The sequence below is a fragment of the Stegodyphus dumicola genome, chromosome 6, assembly GCF_044657685.1.
Source record: "Stegodyphus dumicola isolate Sdum_Otavi_A_Nest chromosome 6, ASM4465768v1".
Lineage (NCBI taxonomy): Eukaryota > Metazoa > Arthropoda > Arachnida > Araneae > Eresidae > Stegodyphus > Stegodyphus dumicola.
Genome location: NC_140773.1, coordinates 148,374,088 through 148,385,023, shown reverse-complemented (window position 1 = coordinate 148,385,023; position 10,936 = coordinate 148,374,088). Strand labels below are relative to the sequence as shown.

The window sequence follows — 10,936 nt, the reverse complement described above, 5'->3', positions numbered from 1 at the left end:
GAATCTTCAGAATGCTAGCAATATGTATATAAATTTCCTTGATATGCATTATTTGCGGATAAAATAAAATCTGCAATTTTTTACATTTCATATGAAAATATGAAAGCAGTAATACTTGCCGGTTGGTTTGCAGTTCTCGCGTAACCGTGTCTGACATCTTCCCCACCCATTTCTTAGTCACATATCGCTGGTCATGTTAATTCCGAGCGGGGTTCCTGCAAGTATTCTGTGGTCCTTGACTTCCGATGCAGACCAGTGAGTATAGTATAATGGGTAGCACCCACGCTAAGGTGGAAGTGGTATCAGAAACTTCACAGAGTGGTCATATTCGAAGTATATAAACTAGGGGTCAATAACAGCGGCACGCGATCTAATCGCGCCTGATTAGATTTCAACTTTGAAACCGACTGGAGGTAAGTTCGCATATTTATCATGTTCGTTTCTGATTAGATTTAATTTCAAACTCTTGGAAGTTTTGGTATATCATTTTATGTCTGTGCATGGCAGACATTTCTTAAAGTTCTCCAACTTCTTAGAAATCCTTTTGTGTTGATAGTTTGACGATAATATATTGTATAAGATATTATTGATATCATAAGAGTTTATGAAGTTATAGTTTCTATAGCGAAATGCTCAACCCATCTTCTCGATTTTTAAAGATTTGCATGTTTAAATTTTAGTAGTTTAAAGAATCTGCTTGGCATTCAATTAAACTGAATTTTATCGGAAAAAAGGGAGCAAAAGCCTTTTTTTAAAGAGGTTATTTAGACATTTTTGGCTAAAGAGGAGATTGCTGATATTAAGATTTTAGAAAAAGAGGTAAAAATAAATTCCAATACGAAGTTAATTTAAAGGAATATCGTTGAAGACAGATGAATATGTTGACTAGACAGACATAGACAGATGAATTTCTGTTCTTTCGAGCCTTTAAAAGGCTCAAGAAAAGAACAGAAATGATAAGTATTGGAAGGATAGTTTTCTCTCACTATATGAAGATTAATTTTTGATATGTATATAGAGAATAATATACTATTTGTTAGACTTTTACAATTTCAATTGCATCCTTAGAATTTTACTTTACAATAGACAATAGCTATCGCTGAGGTCAGAATATATATACGAATAAATATATATATAGAGAGAGATTACATTAAATTTTATGAATTAGATAACTACATTATTTTTGATTCTATCTCGTTTAAATGGTCAACAGAAAACATTTTGTTGCTTCTTTCTATGCACTGCTAACAGAAGTAAACAGAGATGTTTTTTACTTTGCTTTTATTAATGACTATAATTTTCCAAACTGTTGGCCGAATTTTCTTCACGTAATCAACAATGATTCGCAGATTAATTATTGTATCCATTAATTCAGAATATGATGTAATGTCCGTAGTGAAAAATATGTGTAAAAAAGCGATATGTGTAAAAATGTTACCATTTAAGAAAATGCTTCAAGAAGATACCCTTTCAGACTACGATAATTATTTTCGTATTAGTTAAAATTATGTAAAATAGAATGTTTATCTTTGTCTTGTAAGGCAAAACGTTCATTTAGCTAATAGTTTCCGTAAACAACATATTAACAACAATAACAAAAACAACAAACATAAGAATAAATCATAGGATCAAAATTCACTTAAATGTCATGCAATATAATTATTGAAGATCATACGCATATAATGTTAACAACTACTCAAGTACAAATGTAAAATATTTGCAAATGCAAAAAAAGATATTTTTCATGCTAAACAATCATTGACTCAGATGTATGAGTTTCAGTTTCCCTCACTAAGAGGTAGTAAAATTCTCTAAAATGAATCAGTTTTTTATATGGTCCCTAAAGTTGTTGCTTTTAAATAAGTATTTTTTTACCAGAAAAGCTACTTAAGTCTGTATAACTTTAATAGATATTTCTAAGCCAAATTTGCATATTACAGAATCCTGATTATGGAAGCAAAAATAGATAAGAAGCAAATTTTCAACTGGATCTTTCTCTATAGAAGACACATATAGAAATTATAATCTTATGTATTTTCACTAATATTTATCACATAAAAAGATTATTATTCTCTGAAAGCTACTTTATATGACTCATTTCTTAGAGACATATATCTACAATTAGTTGTTCAAAAGATACTTATTGCGTTGTACCTACGAATCTGTAAGTGAACAATATTCTAGGTCTAGTGATTCTTATCCTGATGTTTGCCCAATGCATCCCTTTTAGTACTGCTAGAAAATCATTCCCTACTTCCAAAACTTTAAATATACTTATACATTTACTTAGATTCTTTTTTAAAGGCATAGCAAAGGGAATTCTCCCCCCCCCCGGTTGGGATCTTAGACATTTCGCTTTTAATTTATCAAATATTGTAAAAGAGACATAAAATAACGGCAAAAATACTTCCATAAATATTTATCAAAGAATGCACTTATAAGAGTACTTTTTTATTCATGTGACAAATTGCTGCAGAAGGTTTATTCCTTAAATTTTATTAAAATATTTTTGAGATGTATTAAAAAGATGCAGGATGTCTTTGAGATTGATAAATGATATAGTCTATTGTTGAGTTGATTGCAAATGGAATTTCACTTAAAGCTAACTCAAAGATAGACTCAAGTTTACTATTTTAAATTGCATGCATAATTCCATATTACTATATTACTCATATAAAAATATTTTAGTTTTGAAAAGACTAAACTATTAAACAAAATTATTTGCTCATGGGATTAAACACTGGTTTCAAGAATTGAACAAATAATACAATAACTTATTCATTGGAAATAATTAATTCATAAATTCATTGGAAAGGAATTTTGAAGTCTTCAGACACGTCAGAGAAATTCTCAGATCTTAAAGTATTTGTTATGCAGGAATTCGAAGCTTAATATCAAATATTCATCCGCTATAAAACCTCTCTTAACAGCCAATGAACCGGCAATATCAAAATAACCTCACTTTTTTAGATTTAAATTTAAATCCAAAATTTAGGTCCTCAAATATAATTTATATATATATATATTCTTACATATATTACACACACACACATATATATATATATATATATATATATATGTGTGTGTGTAATATATATGTAAGAAGAATAAAGAATATGTAAAAGATTAAATTAGCAACGTAAATTTCCTTTCTGAATTCTAAAAATAGTAACCTCTCTCTACACTGCGTCATTTCTAGATTTATCCATGACACATGACTCTTACATAATTCTGGTGTTGTAAATGGAACTAAAACTCAAGCAGCCAATAGAAATTTTACAGCAATATTAACTATCCAATCAAAATGCACTGAGAACCAAAACTAACTCAGTCTGAGTTAAGATTTCTCCTGAACATTACTCACTTGCCTTCAACGCTTCGGTCTAGCTCTACTGCTGTCTGTCTGCTCCTTCTATCTTACTGCAATTTATATAAAATATAAGCTTTTTGGAATAGGCCCATTTAATGTGCCAATTTGTTTGTGGCCGCAACATGTTTGCTGAAATAAAAAATGAAGATTTAATCTGCCTTCACCTACAATTTCCTAATTCTTTATGGATCAACACTTCTACGCCATCAAAATTTCTGCTAGTCATTTACTTCTAAGTTTGTTTTTATCACATATATATATTTACAAAAGAAATATTGATTATATTATCTCCTAAGATTAATTTTAGTAGAATTATCTTAAAAGAGTGAATCCATAGTTAGTAAGTTCAATTTCGAAAATTTCGAAAGTGAATTTAAGATGATACAACATTATATATATATAATGTTGCTATAAAGCTTATTGTATACGCATTGGTATTTTAAAACTACAGTAACAACAGTCTAAGCAGGCAGAGATTCGAAATTCTGTTTCTGTCATGCTAAGAAATTCATAACTTTCGCACGATAATAAATAGAATAATTTTAAATTATTGCTTAATTTTGTTTTTGGAAATATAAAATAATATCTATATGTTTTAATTTTAAATAATCTGCATGATTTTAGACATTATTTATTTAATTGTGGTCCATATATTAAAAACATGACCAACGGACTTCGTATGCTGCAATTTCTGTACATGTCATCGTAGATCATTAACAAGTATTTTCTAGAAATATACATTCAGTTATCCGAAAAAATTTCTTATCCGGAATGGACGAAGTCCCGTTGCGGTCTGTTAAAAAGGATTATACTGTACATACAGAATAATGTATGACATAAGTGCAAAATAGCAAAACACAGTAAACAAAGTGCATCTTTATGGAATATCAGCATCCTCAGAGTTCGATTAAGACAGTTTAGAGGCCTCGACACAATTTTCGTTCTTTAGGCCTTTAGTTTTTCATCTTCCTTATCCTTGGTTTAGACAAAACAAAATATGAGGAATCATGAGATAACCTAATGTCTACTTTTAAAACTATAGTTCTAGGCCTTTTGGTTTAGATGGTATTCATGCTCTGTATATCTTTTGCAGATAAGTTTTATGTTACTTAAATATTTAAGGGCTGCTTTAGAAGATGCCCCGATTCAATCTGACAATTTTATTCCTTACAGAGCCTTATACTAGCATTCCTATAAAATTTCCCATTTCTTTCTTATTATATGAATATAAAAAGCGGAGAAATATATTACACAAGTTATGCGAGAAATCTCAAGAATTAAGAAGATAATTAAACTTAAAAGGACTAAAAATTTAAATTAGCAGGTATAGTCGTTTTAGATTAGTGGTTCCCAAACTGTGAGCCGAAAAACAGTTTCTGTTGGTTCGCGAAATATTTTAGCTACTAAGTTTCTTAGTTTATGATTGTCTATATCTACTCTAATTACAAAATAATTATTAATAATAATGTAGGTGCATTTATTATTAATTCATCATCATATTATTTTCCTTTAAGAATTTCTTTTTTTGTTTCGCTTTTTTCATAACAACTCTATGATTGTGGTTGAGAGGGTAAAACGTTTAAAAAACACTGCTTTAGATTAAAATTTAATCATCTGTAGAAGTCGAAATAAGCACTAAATTTGCGAAATTCATAATTGCAATATAAACTTTGTAATAAAATATGCTAATGATATAATTTGTCAGAAAACTCTCGCATGTATAAATGGTGGTGCAAAAACTGAAGAAGACGACAATAAGTTAAAAAAAAATTTTGCTCTACACTGAGTAAAGCTTTAGATTTTCGTATTAGAAAAGGTTTAAGTATATAGAAATTTTCAAGCAAAGCTGCTGGCGTTTACTACCAAGCTACATAGAAAATATCATCATTCTAGAGCTACATTTCGGATTCCTACTTATTAATACATTATAATATTATTTGATGATAAGCATTAATTTGCAATCTGGTATCAAATGTGCAATAAGCAACTTAAAAATGAGAATGATGACTTTCAAATGAGATAACATTCAACAAATGTTCATCACAACTTGGCCATTTATTGCGATGGATTAGAAGCAAGAAACGCATAAAAGAAGTTTTAAATGGATATGAAAATATTATCAAGGTCACCAAATTAATTAGAATCAATTTTGAATAATCTGACATTGATGCTCAAAAGTTTCCCACTTTATTAAATAAAGAATAAGTAAAGAATCTGGGGAGAAAAATGCAAAACTTAGAAGAATTCGTCAGCCAATGCTGTGTTGCAGAAATTGAAGTTCATATTCATATATGTTTTTTATTGACTCTCATTATGATGGAAAAAGTCGATGATGGATGTTTATAGACAGCAATAAAAAATCTGTTATGAAAGAAGATATAAAAAATTTCAATAATTTTATGCATCATTGGCTGTAAGATCTATAAAATGGCATTCCTTGCTGATATGGATTACGTAGTTGCTGTGAAGAACGTGGAAGAACACTTAATATTTTGAAAGCTAGTGTAATAAAATAATGAAAATGTAATGCAAAACCAGCAGTAAATTTGAATTTATTCTACCTTTATAGGCATCGTTACAAACTCACCTGAAATAGAGAAGAAAATATTTTTTCTCCTTCAAAAGTGAGTTTTCGATAAAAGAATAAAGCAATACATTTAATATTATATCTAGCTATTCTATTGGAAAAACCTTAAAAGAACGAGCTCCGTCATAAAATGTTATTGAATAAACAGTCCATTTTAGTGCAATATGAAAGGTGAAATTTAACAAGATTATTTTATTGAAAAATTGAAAAATTATTGAAAAATTGCATCAAACTAATACTTGGACTGGTCATTATATCAAACTAATAATTAGACTGGTCATTATATCAAACTAATACTTAAGCTCTGAGATTAAATGTGACGAATTATAGTTAGAAATTTCCAGAAACGATGTTAAGATATCTCTTTACGACCCTATGAAAAAGTAGAAAAACTTAACTAGAATTTCTTTAAAAAGTACCGCAAAATAAAACTAAATATAATCAGTTATATAATATTTTTCATGTAATATCCTAATAAGATAACCTCATTTAGAAACTTCGATGCTATTCAAAACATTTAATTGCACAATGTCTCATTTATCTAAAGAGATACGGGAACATATGCTAAATAAGCGTTTCCACCCTATTCATTCTTATGAAACCTTGTGAAAATGTTCAAATTCTAAGAAATCACAACATCCATGTAATAATAGGTTTTCACAATATTTTTATTATGAATAGCAAGTGGAATGGAAACAAGAAATGGAACGAGACAATTAATGGAAACAATAAATGGAATGAGATAATTAATGAAAACAAAAAATGACTATTATTTTAGTCATTTATTTTAAAAAAATGCAATTACACGAAATTAGTACAATTCGAAATATAATCAGGTATAAGTAAATAAAAAATTTCTTAAGTATAACAATTTATAACAAATATTAATGTGAAATCTGCGCCTGTTTTTTGGAACATAAATATAGAATTCGGTGTCTGATTTTCGATATACATTCGCGGATTTCATCTTCCACAGAAAGAAGATCTCTATCCTTACTCTTAGTACTTCTAACAGGAAAAAGCTTGTTCACACATGTATGATGTTGAAAATGAATATGATAGTAATTGCTTTCATATGAAATGTTACATGTTTACTTTCAAAGGATATCTAGAATTTGTCCAGAACCGTGTCATTAAATCTCATTTTCAACGAATTATCCGACTGTAAGTGACAAAGTTCTTTTTCTTTTAACGTTAAGTTCTGAGGATGAACGAAATTGAGAGAGAATAGACTCACTACCCAGTCATATAGTTCTGTTGACAAGGACGGAAAATTATAATCAGTTTGATTCGATAGCTGCTCTAGGTGTGATACAATAAAGCTTGGAAATTTGTTAGTATCCATCTTCACTTTTCAGTCCGTCAGTAATTAAAAATCAAGATTCCCTTTTACAACATGATCTTTTCGTTAGTTAAAATATGAAAACTTTCAGATTTTTTTTTCAGATATGCAGACAAAATAGTATATAGTACATCTACTCTTCTACTTGTCTCTAGCAATTCTATACAGCAGAGGAAGTTTTCTTGAATTTCTTCCTCACTAGAAAATCTTACAAATGCTAGAGCAGGGGTTCTCAACCGGTGGTACGCAAGAGAAAATAGGTGGTACGCAAAGAAGCAAAGTATTTTGCACTATTAAATTCAAAAATTAAACCCCCAACATTGAGTTTTTTCTCTAACACTTCTAAATTTATGCGATCTGAGCTTTGTTCAAGAATGGTGATGGTAGTACTTTGTAGTAGTGGTACTAAAGGTTTTCATTTTTTGTTTAGATGGTACGCGTTAGTCAAAAGGTTGAGAAACGCTGTGCTAGAGCATAAACATTTGTTGATTTGTCCATATGAATTGAAAAATTGCAATTTTTCATTTTATCATATAAACCTCTTCAACATCATCTGACACATCACTGATTCATCGATTTACTCTTCATAATTCATTTATTCAGTGTGTGGTCACTAATTCATTGATTCACTGTGTATTCTAAAGTGGAATATTTTCATTTCCTCACTGCATATTATTCAACATTTTACTCATTATAATTTTACATGCGGGCATTATCAGACTCTTTCCCAATGTGTGATGTGTGTCTTTTCCTTTCCTAAATTCTGCTATCAAATAACTTGCTTCCTGAGCGTGTTGACTAACTGTTTCCAAAAGATGTACTGTTTATTTTGAGATTTTAACAATGTTTTAAAGTAATCAACAGTTTTATGTTTCATATTAGTTAGATTAATTGCGAAATGTCTGTTCAATTTTGCCGGAGCTGTTGTTGCATTCAAATGGTTTTTACCGTAAATAAGACGAAGAAAACATTCTGGATCTTATCCATGTAAAGCCCATTGATAAACAGTAATTTTCACTGTAATAATGAAATTTTTTCGCACTTCTTTCCTTATTATCCTTTTGAAATTTTGTATGAGATTCCAAATCTTCATCACTAGTCTCTTCAGAATTATCTGGATTGTTTGTCTTCAAGTATTGCCCCATGTTAACCTATTAACCTACAAAATCTACAGAAGAATTAAAAATGAGAAACAAAACCGAATAAAATGCTATCAAAGTAGTAAAATAAGAACATAAGCTAGCAATCTGTTTAACCACCTACATGAACATAGATGTCTTCTATCATTAATGCATACACAATCACATTAGATTCTAATCCGTAACAACTGAGAACGTGTCTTTGGCTGTTTGGTTATGCTCGGTTAGACTCGTGTTACACTCATAGTCTTGCCTTGCCAATATACAGTTTAAAGATTTCTAAAGAGTAAGTAAGTCTATTTAAAAAAATATCCTTTTTTAAAAATTTAACTGTAAATGCAAGTAACAAAAACATTCATACATCTGTTGATGAAGTCTGAGAAGTCTAACTGAGCCTATACAAACAGTAAAATGAAGCTTTTCAATTATCATTAGCTGGACTCTTGTCACCTGCTTCCACCACCGAAGTATAGTGCCGAACTAAGGAAACAATTGTTATCTCTTGCATGACGTACGTGTTATTTCTCCATTTAAGGCGGAACCCTGGTTGAGAAACGCTGGGTTAGATTGCAAACTGTGAGTTCGTGTTCATACACAGCTGAGGATAAAACAATTACATATAAGTTGTAAACATATTTCCATCTTGCCCAGGGCTGAATTGAAAAAACGTTTGGATACGTTAGCCGCTGTTTCCTAGAAATAGTGACTGAGGTGTGTCGTAATCTTCTAAGGAACTGAAGGTAAAAGCACATGTCCATGGATATATCCAAGTCTACTTGATAAATTTAGTCAGGAGATTTGAATGGCAAATTTAGTCCGCTGACTATCCGCCCGCATCAAAGTGGATATAAAATAATCTAGGTCCCTCGTTTTCCATCAGTAATCTTTACCTTAGGAAGCATGTGCAGATCTATACATCTAATACTTAACCGGTAGTCTCCATATGCTATGAAGCTGTAATATTCTTTTCACTGATAATAAAGCGTCAATAGTTGTTTCCTGTTTCCTTTAGAGTCAGATTTCGAGTTTGGATTCTTTTATAAAAGATGTAAATTTCATTTGAACTTAAGTCTAACAGAAACTGTGTAATTTAATCTGAAACTTATCTGTCAGAAGCGAAAAGGATGTATGCATTGATGATCAGTTGCCGTTTTCTCTCAAACCTTCTGTGTACTTAACAGCTGATAAAGCGTAGAGGTCAGAGATTAGCTGCGGTGAGATATTTTTATTCTACCGGGAGACATTGATCTCCCGCTGTTGCTTCTCTCACAGATTTTTCTTAATTGTTCTACGAAATGATGCTTCGAACTTTGGTTCTGATAACCTGTACACCACAGAATAGCTGGTTGATGTCTAAATGCATGTTTATTTACACCTAATGTTAATTGGCATCTGGTATACCAATTTTTTCATTTATTTGTAAATTAAATCTAACTACCACTATAAGGCTTTGAAACGCCCCAGAACGCAACTATAATGCTTTGAAAGTTGGAGATTGTTAAGAATAAGAAATGCTTAATTTGGACTGACAGTAACATAATAGTTTTAAGTTAAAAGTTAAAGCGATTAGTCATTTGGAATGCTTTAAGAAATTTTCTTTAATACAATACCAAATCGAAATATTTGCTGGATGGATCTATATGAACACTTAGTATTTCAGAAGTGATCAAACTGCAATGTAGTACTTTTGTGTCATGAATAGCACACATCCCGTTTCTTTTTTAGTTTTATTTATTTAGTCATTTACTTCTATTTTAGGCTATTAAACGTTCAAACTAGAATTGGAAGGGATTACAGCAAAGTGAATTAAACAAGCATAAGCATTAGGCAAAATAATGGATTGTGTTTCCTATCAAAGTTCATACTTGAAAAATAAAGGAAAAGTATGATTTCTATTTCGATTGCTCTGCCATTTGCGATTATCTCCATACCAGTTAGAACGAAATTTTGCCATATATGTTATAAAAATTAATATATACATATATATATTTTAAAGCATGGAAATTCCAAATATTTATATTTAATACACTGGTGTGCAAAAATTAAGGACGAGACGGATTTTTCAATATAACTTTGTACAAAAGCTTTCCAAATCAACACATTTAATACCGTAAGAACCCCAATACGTAAGGACATGAGAAATGTAAGCAACACTTACTAAAAGAGAAATCACAGGGATAAAAAGAAACTTTATTGAAAAAGTAGCATGGAGCGCAATGCGACTGAAGTCCGAAACATCCCTGTGATGGGTGTCCAGCAAGAAACATCCGGTCTTTAATAGGAGATATGATCTCCCCTGACTGCTAGGCAGGTTTGACAGCGTCTGCCCATGCTGAGAATGAGGGTGCCAATGAATTGTTGAGGCATTGCTGCCCATTCGTCTTGCAGCGCCAATTGAAGCTCCGGAATCGTTACTGGTGGTAAGGTACGAGCTGCCAAGCGTCTGCTTAGAAAATCTCATACATGCTCGATGGGATTGAGATCCAGAGATCGTGCCG

General features: G+C 30.8%; 1 protein-coding gene across 1 annotated transcript in view; it reads left to right on the top strand.

Moving 5' to 3' along the window:
• Positions 1 to 253: 253 nt before the first annotated feature.
• LOC118181122 (uncharacterized) overlaps positions 254 to 10,936 on the top strand; it is a 39,345-nt gene continuing 28,662 nt past the window's right edge. Inside the window, exon 1 of the mRNA XM_085817920.1 lies at positions 254 to 413. The gene's annotated coding sequence lies outside the window, so the exon portion shown is untranslated. The remainder of the gene's footprint in view (positions 414 to 10,936) is intronic.